General features: G+C 38.3%; 1 pseudogene; it reads right to left on the reverse strand.

The window, feature by feature from the left end:
• Positions 1–9,174: 9,174 nt before the first annotated feature.
• The window catches only part of LOC102874629, a 30,674-nt pseudogene continuing 27,241 nt past the window's right edge, over positions 9,175–12,607 (reverse strand).

The raw sequence follows: 12,607 nt of genomic DNA on the forward strand, positions 1-12,607 counted from the left end.
TCAGTGTATAGTGAATTTTAAAAAATAACTTTTCAGTTAATACTCCAGTGTGAAAAGATCTTGCCACCAAGATTCCTCTTCTTTCCATAAGAGGGAAGTGTGTGATAACATCCCCTGTTCTAAATCTTTGCCTCCAAGGAGCAACTTGATTTCACCTTCTTCCCGGACAGCCCCTTTTTTTCTCTTGGAAGTCCATGGTATATTCAATACTCTTCTCCAGCACCAAAAATCATAGCTACCTTTCTAGTTTACTGTAACCTTAAGAATCCTGCATGTTCCTCTAATGAAAGGACTTGAAATTTTGACAAATCCTTAAAGACCTAGTTAGGACTGTGTCTTCTAAAGACATAATGTGAGTCTTCATGAATTCAGTTATCTTTAATAAGTTTGCTAGTGTAAGGTGTTACGGTATATTTCTTACAAGCCACAGATGTTCAACTTTAGTGAGATCTCTTTGTCTTCAAGGAAGGAGTCTACAGAAGGAGCTTGGGGAGCAGGAAACTTGAGTTGGAAGTCATATTAGAGTCTAACAATGTTAAATTTTGAACCCATTGTAGAGAGCAACTAAGCTAGTCTAAGCTGTCACACAAAGTATGGAAGTCCATAGAAAGTCAATAATCTATCTAAAACTGTATATACAAATAATGAATTCCAGAAGTGAGTGATTATGAGGTGAAAAATTACTCAAAAAATTTGGACTTTGGCTCTAGTTTCTGGGAGACAAGTCTTGATATTTCTTAGTAATTAGAATGTCTTTTATTTAAGAAATATGCCAGGTCATACTTTATTACTTAGCTAAGGATATGACTCTTATAACAGGCTAGCCAAATGAGAAATACCTACCACCTGGCATCAACCAAGTAGAAGAGAGTAAGATGGGTCTTGATTTAAGTCTCTATTCAATGACTGAATCAATCTTATTTTTTTAAAGAAAATAAAATAACTCCTTTAATTGACCTAATAACATTACAGTGAGAAAACAAATATACATATTTGATTAACACTTATTGACTGAAATGGCACTTTAAAAATTTGATAACTATACGTTGGTTGGTATTTCTATGAAATGAAAATGCTGGACATTTTAAACCTGTATGTGAATCAATCATTTTTACATAAGGAAGCTCAGGAAAACTTCTGGACATTGAAGCTTTGATGAGCTTGCTGGATGGTGTTAACAGAGATGAACCAGGAGAGTAACACTTCCTTAGAGATACAGAAGCTTGGCTTTAGGGATCCTCTCCCACTTTGCTTCATCCATCTCTACTTGTATGTCATTTATAATAAAACTGTAATGTTAAGGCTAGCACTTCCCTCGATTTCATAAATTCTAGCAAATTATGGAACTGAGGAGGTATTGAGAACCTCCACATTTTAGAGAGTGACAAGTGCTAGTCTCTTTGTGACCTCAGGGTTCTGTTTTAAGTCCTAAACCCCAAATTCGTAGCTAGTCATCAAGATAAAAGGACAAAAATATCCAAAAATATTTTTAATCAACAAAGTAGAAGACTTTTGCATGGAGTTCTGCGTACGCCCAAATTTACAACTAGTATCTGAAGGACTAGTCTTCTTAATGTCTGAGATCTCATCAAATTTTGAGTGGTTAGGGTCAGAAGAAAAACTGAATTGCAGTTGGTGAAAATCACTGGAATTGAACAGGAGTGAATTAATACTTAGAGTTATCATCAGAAGACACAGTAACGTGATTCACCCTTGTTCCCTGATTCCTAACTTCCGGGTACTGTTCAGTACATCTAATAGACTTAAAGAAACATTATCTGGCTAATATTTTCTGAACTTCAGCATCATTTTTTTTTAATATCCATATAGATAGGGTCTGAATTTTTCAGCTCCTACACTCGTCAGTTGCATCATTCTCTAGTGACCTCATCTATGCGAGACTCCCTGAGCACTGTCTGGTTCATTGGTGGACTGGTGTGCAACTTGGCTCTCTTGACCCTTGACCAGTGCTAGGATCCATGTTTCATTCTGAATGCATTCTGACAAAGCTGCTTTGGGTCGGTCCCCTGTGGCCTCACATTTGTCTTTGCCAATGTCATGTTGACTGTCCAGGACATGAGTGTGTGTCCATGGCTCCAGGCAAGTGACAGTTACATAAGCATCCTGCCAGCCACCCAAGTGGAAACAATGTCCAGAGCACTTCAGAGAGCAGGGAACACGCCAGGGGCAGTATGGGGCTGGGGTGCAAATGCACACATGCTCTCTGACCTGGTGAAAATCTTTTCCAGTGACTGGTTTCTCACATTGTCAGGTCGATAGGAGGAAAGTGCCTTTGTCAGCCCAGACTCAGTGTCCTAAAACCCACACAAAGCACTTCTGCTTCATTTGGGCCTAGGAGGGGCTTGTTTATTTTTAGAGAGTTATTTCTTTTTAAGTATTATTTCAAGTGGCAGGCTTTTTATTGAGTTTTCTCAGTAGAGTAAAAACAGACTGATTGACCCTGTGGGTTTCCAGGAATGAAAGGTCATCTATCCACTCCACAAACACATTCACTTGGGCAGAGAAAGCACAAACAGCCTGTGACCTGAAAAGGCTCCTTCTGTGGTGCCCCCTGGGCAGAGCCGATCCAAATGTCTTCCTGAGAGAATTGAGAAACCAGGACATGTGCTGGGTTCTCCAACCAAATATCAAGGCTTGGGCTTGCACCAGAAAGGGAGAGAGAGTGAGATAAGAGAGCTAGTAAATATAACGAAAGGAAGAACTGGAAGCACAATGGATATGAAGGTGACAGAGGACAACTATTGCTTTTTATTCCTTAAGAAATATTTCTATCAAAAATTTAGTCTTAAAAAAAGGAGGTTTCTATTTTAGTGGGTCAGATTCAGATCAAATATATTTGTTTGACTCTCTAGAACAGTTTTGTTTATTCAGCCTTTCAACAAGCATATAACATGGGTATAGGCCTCAGCTCAATGAATACTTGACCTTTAAGTCTTTCTTTTACCATTATAAAAGTAATACTAACAGCAGGTCCCAAATAGTTAGGGAGTCCTAGTGTTACAGTGGAACTCCAGTGGCGTAGTGGTAAGAAGTTGTCTTGCTATTACAGAGACAAGTGACTTAAATCCACCAGCTGCTCTGAAGGAGAAAGATGGGTTATCTCCCTCTGTGCTGTTTACAGCCTCTGTAAACCCACTGGAAGGTCAGCTATGAGTCCATTCCGACTTGATAGCACCTAACAACAACAGTGTTGCAATAGTTAAATATTTAGCTATTAACCAAAAGGTTGGCAGTTGAAACTCAACAATTGCTCCAAGAAAGAATAATGTTATATTTTGCTTCAGGAAACTGTGTGGGATGGATCTACTCTGTCTCATAGGATCCTTATGACCTGAATTCAAAGGGATGGCTCATAACAATAACAACAGCTCAGTTATTTGGAGTATTCAGTGAAAAGAATATATAGAAGCACATAGTAAAATGTTTTCTCCTCTATAGAGTGTCCAAACCACTCTAGCCTTGGTGATTCAGCTTCTAACACTATTTTAGACAATATTCTGTGATCCACAGGTATTTCACTGAATAAATTTCAGAAGAGGATCAACAGGTTATTCTCTCTAATCTGTCTTAGTCTGGAGTTCTGCTGGAACCTGGCCACTAGTATGGTGCTTCTGGTACTTGAAATATCTGTAACACCATGCAAGTCTGGTATTGGGGCAACTTGTAAGATACCACAGTATGGCAAACTGAAGGATGAGAAGTTGTTTAAACATTGATGTGTATGTCTTTAAGTTGATTCCAGCTCATAGCAACATTATAGAAAAAAATGTGTGGAGTGAGCTCTAGTCTACATGGATGCACAAAGTCACAGTCATGGTTGTTTTTGTTAGATGCCATTGAATTGACTATGACTCAATTACTCTGTGACTAAAGCTCTCAACCATGCTCATTGTTATTTTCACTGCTCCAGATCATCTTTCTGAGGATCTGCTTCTCTTTCTCTGACCCTCGACCTTTTCAAGCATGATATATTTTTCCAAGGACTGGTCCTTCCTGACAACATGCATAAAACATGCGAAGTTTAATAATAAGTCATGGTTAATCATCAGTTAAGTTCTACATAGGCATAGGTGTTGAAACTGAAGATGTAAAGCCAATATCTTCAAATCTTTAATTTGAAGTTTTACTTGGTGGGTTTGAACCACCAGATTTTAGGTTAGTAATTAATTGAGTGCAAGAAGTTTGGGGCAGTGGTTTGAATCCACTAGCTGATCTGAAAGAGAAATATGGCTAGTCTCTGTAAGATTTACAGCTCTAGAAATCCAATGGGAGGATCGCCGTGAGCTTGAATCACATCAATGACAATGGTATAGAATGAAACACATTTGTATAGAATGTACTTAATAGTGACAGTGATTATTAGCTAACTAAAAGGTTAGTGGTTTGACCTCCTAAAGACCTATTCTTTGAGATTACAAATCAAGAAAACCCTTGGGACACTTGCACTTTGTTACATGGGGTTGTTATGAGCCAGCTGGTTTATTAAATTAAACAAATTTAATGTCACTTAGAACTATAACAAGTACTAAACATGCAAGCAGATAAACATGAGATGAGAGACAGACAAGAGCAATAAACCACAAGGTACTTCTTCAAAGGAGGCTTATTCCTCTTGAATTCTCATTGAATAAGAAAAATCACCAACAGCAAAATTACATACCTGAAACAATTTGGGAAGAAATTAGCCTATACGAAAATGTCATAGTCTAGGGCCAAATTTTGAAGAATGACAAACAAAGGTGGCTAACAGAGTGATCACCATGCAGGAGAGGTAGAGATTTCCTATATAAATGGCATGAAATGGAAGAAATGAAAGGAGTGAGTAGAGGAGAGATGATAACAAAACTGAGGAACAAATGCCTCTAGTCTGTTCACTTTTACTTCTTCCTCCACTGAAGTCTATCCACTTTTACTTATTGTTCTGTGCTATGACAGCTCTGGTGGTCTAGTGGCAAGAAGCTGCACTGCAATTCAGAAGAGTGTACATAGTTCAAGGCCAGCAATTGCTCTGTGAGAGAAGGATGGGAAGGATGAGTAATCTCTTCCCATGTGATTAACAGCCTCTGAAAACCTTCCAGAAGATCAGCTATGATCAGTTCTGACTCTATGATACACAACAACAATAACATGACATAAATACATATAATAGCACAAGTACTTATGACAGCTCTTGGATTGCTTTCTGGATAGATAATTCATTGTGCCATTTTGCCCACATGTGATCTCCTTCCTCAGTCTAACACAAAGCAGATTATTTTCTACTCTTACATAAGGACCAAAATTCTATTTTTCTTGAGCCTCCAGTTTATTATTAGAGTAAAACTAAATCATGTTTGATTCCCAAAATGGGGAATGGGATAGTATATGGAAATCAGGGTACTAAATATCATTATGTGAAAGTATTTTTTTGTATTTAAGAGGCATTGAAGAAATGCAGAGGAGACTGGCATGTTGTCCACGTGGGCTATGAAACTTCAAGTAATGTTAGGTGTTCTCATTTACAACATACGCAGGATGAGTGTCTTCAGTGAGAAACGAAACCTGTTTTGTATTTCATCCAGATGAGGAGCATAAGTTTAAATATAAAAATACAAGCTTAAAGCTTATATGTGAATGTTCAAATTTTCTTGCTATTTTTCTAAAGTTCTCCAGAGAAGAATTATACCCATTTACCTCTGAGAAGTAAGCTGAGGGAGAAGTTACAAAGAGAGGAAAGGAGCTGATTTATTGCATATGCATGTCTATTATCCAGGAACTCTGGTGGTACAGTGACTAAAGTACTTACCTGCTAACCAAAGAAAACACTTATGGGATCAAACGATGAACCCCAAAAAAAGATGAACCCATTAGCCACTTTTTAGGGATAAGATGTGTCAGGCTGCTTCTGTAAAGATTTCATAATGTTGGAAACGCTAAAGAATAGTTTCACCAAGTCTTATAAAGTCACTATATGTCAAAATTAATTCAATGGCAACAATAGTAATAATTTTATTTTTCTTTTTTTTTTTTACTCTATTCTAGTCTTCCACATGAAAGGACAGGAAAAATATTCTATGCCTGGGATCCGAACAAAGACAATCAGAAGACCATCTGAGGACTAAGACTTGAACAAATATAAGATTTGTAGTGGAAGATCTAATTAAGTCACAGAACCAGCACATTGGTATATCCGAAGGAGTGATTTTAAAAGCCTTAAAATTAGTTCTGAATCTACAATATCTCATTTATCATGCTTACATAATATGTTGTTGTAGTTATGTGTTACTGAGTCACCCACAACTTATGATAAATATCTCTGCATCCTGCCCTATCCTGAGCCAGTCTCATTGACATCAAATCTCATTGTCCCAGTTACCATGCCAATCCATCTCATATGGGGTCTTCCTCTCCTGTGCTGTCCCTCTTCTACCCTTTCGAGAATGATGACCCTCTCCTAGGACTGGTACCTCCTGGCCACATTCCCAACGTACGTGAGATGGAGCTTCAAAATCCTTGCCTCCAAGAAGAAACTTGGTTTTACCCTCTCCAAGATAAACCTATTTGTTTTCTTGGTGGTCCATGGTATGCTCAATGCTCTTTTCCAGCACCACCACTCAAAGGCATAAATTCTTCTTCTGTCATCCTTAGTCATTGTCCAGCTCTCTGATGCATAGCAAATAATTGTGAAGACCATGGATCAGGTGCACCTTAGTCTCTAGACTAACATCGTTGCTCTTTAGCACCTTGGAGAGGTCCCTGAGAGCACACTTCCCCAGTGCAGTTTGTCTTTTGATTTCCTGACTGCTGGTACCAAGAGTGTTGATTTTGGAGCTAAGCAAGTTGAAATTGTTAACAACCTCCATCTCTTCTCCATCTATCATGGTGTTGACAATGGGCCCAGTGGTGAGAATCTTTGTCTTCTTGATGTTAAGCTTCAATACATCTTGAAAATTATAAACTTTGATGTCAGGAGCTGGCTAACCTGCAAAGCAGGATCGGCAACACCTTGTAAAAACAGCACGACCACCTATCTTGGCTTGACCATCTGTTCGGCAGAAAACAACTCCAGGAAGCAGTATGCTAATGAATAGGGAGTGACCGAAGGTTTCTGAATCTTAGGAATGTGATACCCTTTTGTCTATTGTAATATAAGATATCCCGGAAGAGGTCTTTGTTTTGTGTGAATGTCTGGGAATGTTCGATCTACCAGTTAACATCTCAGACAAATAAGAGATAATGCAATTACCCCTGCAGGCCTATTCCTAAGATGTATATATACCCTTGCCAGAATATTAAACTTGATATTTGTCATCAGCAATTAGCCTCTCCACATCTTCATTTAAACCTGGTGCCTCCTTTTGGCGGAATTCTCCCGACATATCGGGGCTGAATCCCCGATACTTTGACATGCAGCAAACACTTCGGGTCCTCCTTGGTTTAGTCAAGCAAGGATGTATCATTTGCATTATGTATGGTGTTAATGAGTGTTCCTCCAATCCTGATGCCACATTCCTCCTCATAAAGCCCTGCCTCCTGAATGATCTGTTCCACATATAGACAGGAAAAGTATGAAGATAGGGCACATCCTCAATGCATTCCCTTCCTGATTTTGAGCCACGCAGTATTTCCTTTGCTCTGTTCTGAAGACTACTTCCTAATCCAAGTATAGGCTTCACATGAGCACAATGAAGTGCTCTGGGATTCCCATTTTTGTCAAGATTAGCTACAATTTGTTATGATCCTCACAGTGAAATGCCTTTGCATAGTTAATGGAACACAGAAAGATGTTCCTCTGGTACTCTTTGCTTTCATCCAAGATCCATCTGACATTGATGTTAATGTTTGTAGTGCCACAGCCTCTTCTAAATACAGCTTGTATTTCTCATAGTTCTCTGTTTCAGTCATTTTTGGATAATCTTCAGTAGGAACTTTCTTGTGTGTGATATTAGTGATATTGTTTGATAATTTCCACACTCAGATCACTTTTGAAGAGCGTATTAATAACTATAGAATTGTAGTTAATTAAGAAAAGAAAGACTTTGGGCTTGTAATATGAGAAAGTCATAATAATTACTGTATTTTGGAGACTTTTCACCTTCAGTGACCTTTCAACAGATAAACATAGCAACAACTACCATCATAGTTTGTCTGTCTTGAAATTATATTTTCCACAGTAATAGCTTTTTATTTATCACCATTCTGTTTTTTGTACTCTAACAATTTCCTCAAAGCCAGATGCTGCAAAAATGTTTTCCTTTTTAATTGTAAGCAGTTTGGTTTGATTTTGCCTTTTAAAAAAAAATCCTATATATCACAACTGGTTCAAACACTTATCTTTCTAAAAGTTACAATTTGATGCTCAAGGACCAATACTGGTGTTTTGTATCCTACTGACTGAACTTGTATTAGGCAATGGCAGTAGCTTCACTCAAAGAAAGTTTAAAACAACTATTAATATTCAGGGAGTTCCTTGGTAAAACAAACATATTTACTTGTTAACCAAAAGATTTGATGTTCTACCTACCCAGAGGTTCCTTGAAAGAAAGGCCTAATGATCTACTTCTAAAAATCAACCACAAAAAATCCCTGTGGAGTCAAGACTGATGATATAACAGCTGATTTTTATTCAAATTAAATGAAAACAGAATCCTTAATTTGTATTTATTTTAAAATATCTGCTGATTTTTTTAATCACCTCCCCCTGCTCCCGGGGACTTGGGATGGGACTAAAAGCAGACATCTTGAAATGAAAAAGTGATAGATTCCATCTTCCTAAAGAATATTTTTTAATTTATCATAGTTTTCCCACTGAAAGCTAAATGGAAAAGAGGGAATGTTCCAGGTTTAAAAAAAAAAAAAAAAGGAATCATACCTTGCCATCCTAAAAGATGAGATGACTTAGCTCACTTTGGCACACAACTTAGGTCGTCCTATCCTCGCCATGGAAAATATGGAAATCTAAAGTCCTGAGAGATCTAAATCTGCTACCACAACATCAATTCTAATCCATAAAAACCTTGTAATACAGATTCGAAATGATCGTAGATTACTGAAGTCTTGTTTTTCTCCCATGAAGTAGTTGCTAGCTTCTAAATTTTGGTTAGTAACCAGTTTCTTCAATCAATGCATCACCAGTGATCACCTGAGAAATGGCAAATCAAATAAATAGCAAACCTAAGCCAGGTTCTCCACTTCTTCTATTTCCCTTATTTGATCAGATTTCGTTACATCCAAGAAATAAACAGGGACAAGCTCACCTTAAAGAATGGAGTTATTAATCAGACTATATTACAGTGGTTGTGCAGTGTGGCCTTTGAGCAAGCCAATGGGCAATCCATGAGCAAAGACTATCTGTGAAAAAGTCTGACATTGGACAGGAATAGCCAACTGGAATAGTCTCACTATTATAGACTCAGTAGCTAGGAAAATCATTAATTGGGAGGGCAAAGGGCAATGTGAGCTCTGAGATTACTCAGTAAACAGCAGAGGTTGGCCATCAGCTTACTATGCTCCTTGCAGCAGCTTCTGGAAAGGACATTTGAGTGGCTCATGGTTGTGGGCTACCAATGATCTTTTAATTTTGCCTACATTTCATCCATGAGGGCAGATAACTGTTTTAATTAGGAAAAAGTCAATGGAAACTCACATGAACAAACAAAAGATGAGAAGATTGTAAAATCAATTTGATTTTCCCCCCAAAGAATACAACAGGCATGCAAAGTATTAGAAAAATGAAAGCTTACAAAAGGGCTCAGAGAAGAAAAAAAACCTCTTAACTCTACATACGGAGCATGGATAAGAATGAGAAAACTGTAGTTAGAACAAAAACTATAGATAGAAAAGATGACTCATCTAAAAAAAAAACAAATTAAAAAAAAGATGATTCATCTATTCTTTCAACCAAAATTGATTATACTACATAGTAAGAATTCTGCTGAACATATTATTAAAATATATAAGAAAAAAAAAACACATTTTCTCTTTTCTACTAACATTTTTTTTCTTTTCTATTGACATGAGTAAGCTCTGGTGAACTAGTAGGCAAGGAGTTGGACTGCAAGCCTAGAGGCATGCAGTTTGAATCCATCAGCTGTCCCATAGGAGAAAGATGGATACTTTTCTTCCACGTGATTTGTAGACTCTGAGAACCTACTGTAAGATTAGCTGTGAATAGTAACAGTGATTAATATAACACTGAGTCATGATCCCCAGAATCTGATCAAACCATAGGCAAAGGATTGAGGAAGGAGCAAGTAGTTAGAGGGGGAAGTTGAATGGCAAAGGGATGAAGAAAGAAAAGGAAAAAGCATCTTTACAAAAGTTGCTCATAGTTCATATTGTTGATGGTGGTGGTGGTGCCATTGACTTGAGAATGACTTGTAGCAATCCTATAAACAACAGATCTGAGCCCCTTCCTATCCTGTGCCATCCTCACAATTTCTGTCACATTTAAACCCATTGCAGTAGTCTCAATGCATCTGGTTAAGGGTCTTCCTTTCTTTTGCTGTCCCTCCACCTTCCCAAGCTTGATGTCATTCTCCAAAGAATAGCCTCTCCTAGCAACATGCCCAAAGTATGTAAGGTGAAGCTTTGCTTCCAAGGAGGACTCTGGCTGTACTTTCTCCAACATATTGGTTTGTTGTTTTTGCAGTTCATCAATTCTTCAACACCAGTTTAAAGGCATAAATTCTTCTTCTGTCATCCCTTTTCATTGTCTAGCTCTCAGATGCATGGTAAGTGATTGAAAAGACTATGGCCAGAATCAGATGCACCTTAGTCTTCAAGTTGACATCATTGCTCCTCAATAATTTGGAGATGTAACTGACTTCAGACTTTTATAGTGTTATACATCTCCTGAGGCTATGTTATCAAAGTACGGGAACACTACAAGGTTTAAAATTAAGAAAGGAGTGTATCAGGATTGTATCCTCTTTTCATACCTATTCAATTTACATGCAAAGCAAAGTTCATGAGTCTTCCTTAAAACAGAAAAATGCTGGATCCTTGAATTCTCTGGAGTATATGTTCCTAATCTTAAACTTCACAACCCATGAGGCAGGTTTAAGTTCAGTTTTTCAATGAAAATTCTATAGATAATAACAGAATGAATCTCTAGTGGCCTAATGGTAAGAAGCCGTGCAGCAATCCCAAATGTTCATGGTTCAAATTCACTGCTGCTGCATAAAACAAGAATGGGCAATCTCCTCCCACATGATAATACTGCTTCTGAAACCTCACTAACAGGGCAGCTATGGGCCAGTTCCAATTCAATGGCACACAATGACAGCAATGTAACAACATTTTTGGTGTAGTGCTGATGATTTACTAAATGAGTCCCCTAAGTGAAAAAGGCCACAATTATGCACTTAAACATACTAATAATTTTGCCAGTGAGACAAGTTAAAGCAACATTTTGTACTGTTGAACATTTATTCCTTATAATGGAGTTGACTCAATGGCAACTAATAACCACTTGGTTCTGAAAGCCTAGTGGTGGCAAGCTCGAAGTGCAGTCAACTCAAAAGCACACAATATTGGAATCTACCAGGTTCTCTGTGGAAGATGGACAATCTCTTCCTCTGTGATATAGCCTCTGAAAACCTGCTAGCAAATGTTGTTGTTGTTGTTATGTGCCGTCATGTCGTTTGTGACTCATAGCAACTCTATTTACAACAGCCCTATGCCCTGCTCTATCCTGTGCCAATCGCATTGCCTCTGATACCCATCCAGATTACCCCAGTCACTGAATCAATCCACCTCATAGAGGGTCTTCCCCTCCTGCACTGTCCCTCTACCCTCCCAAGCATGATGTCCCTTTCCAAGGACCTGTCCCTCCTTACAACTTGTCCAAAGTATGTCAGACAAAGCCCCAGAATCCTTGCCTCCAAGGAGTAGCCTGGTTTAATCTTCTCCAGGATGAATATGTTTGTCTTCTTGGCAGTCCATGGTACGTTCAATACTCTTCTCCAGCACCACAGCTCAAAGGCATCAATTCTCCTTCTATCCTCCCTAGTCATTGTCCAACTCTCTGATGCATAACAAATGATTGTAAAGAACATGGCCTGTATCAGGTGCACCTTAGTCTCCAGAGAGACACCATTGCCCTTGAGTACTTTAGAAAGGTCCCTAACAGCAGACTTTCCCATCGCAATACTTTTTTTTTTTTTTTTATTTCCTGGCTTCTAGCTATGCTTTATTACTGACTTAACAGTGCATAACAACAACAACAACCAAAACAATTTTTAACTCCTAACTCATATTTCTATAATAGCTTGCCTCTGGAATAGCTTGCCCTGGAAACCCTATGAACCTGGAGAAAGGATGAAAGTTATACCGGTCCCCAGGTCTTTTGTTCGTAGGGTTGCTATTAGTTGCCTCTGACTCGATGGCAATTAACAATAACATATAATAATAATGGAGCTCTAGTGGCCTAGAGGCAAGAAGCTGCACTGCAATCACAAAGGCAGTTCGAGATCAGCAGCTGCTTCATGGCCAAGGCTGGGCAATCTCTTCCCATGTGATTAACTGCCTCTGAAAATCCGCTGGAGAATCAGCTATGGGTTGGTTTCGACTTGGTGATACACAACAAAACATAATAATACTTATA

The sequence above is a fragment of the Elephantulus edwardii genome, unplaced genomic scaffold (assembly GCF_000299155.1).
Source record: "Elephantulus edwardii isolate Elephantulus edwardi_28Jun2011 unplaced genomic scaffold, EleEdw1.0 scaffold00146, whole genome shotgun sequence".
Lineage (NCBI taxonomy): Eukaryota > Metazoa > Chordata > Mammalia > Macroscelidea > Macroscelididae > Elephantulus > Elephantulus edwardii.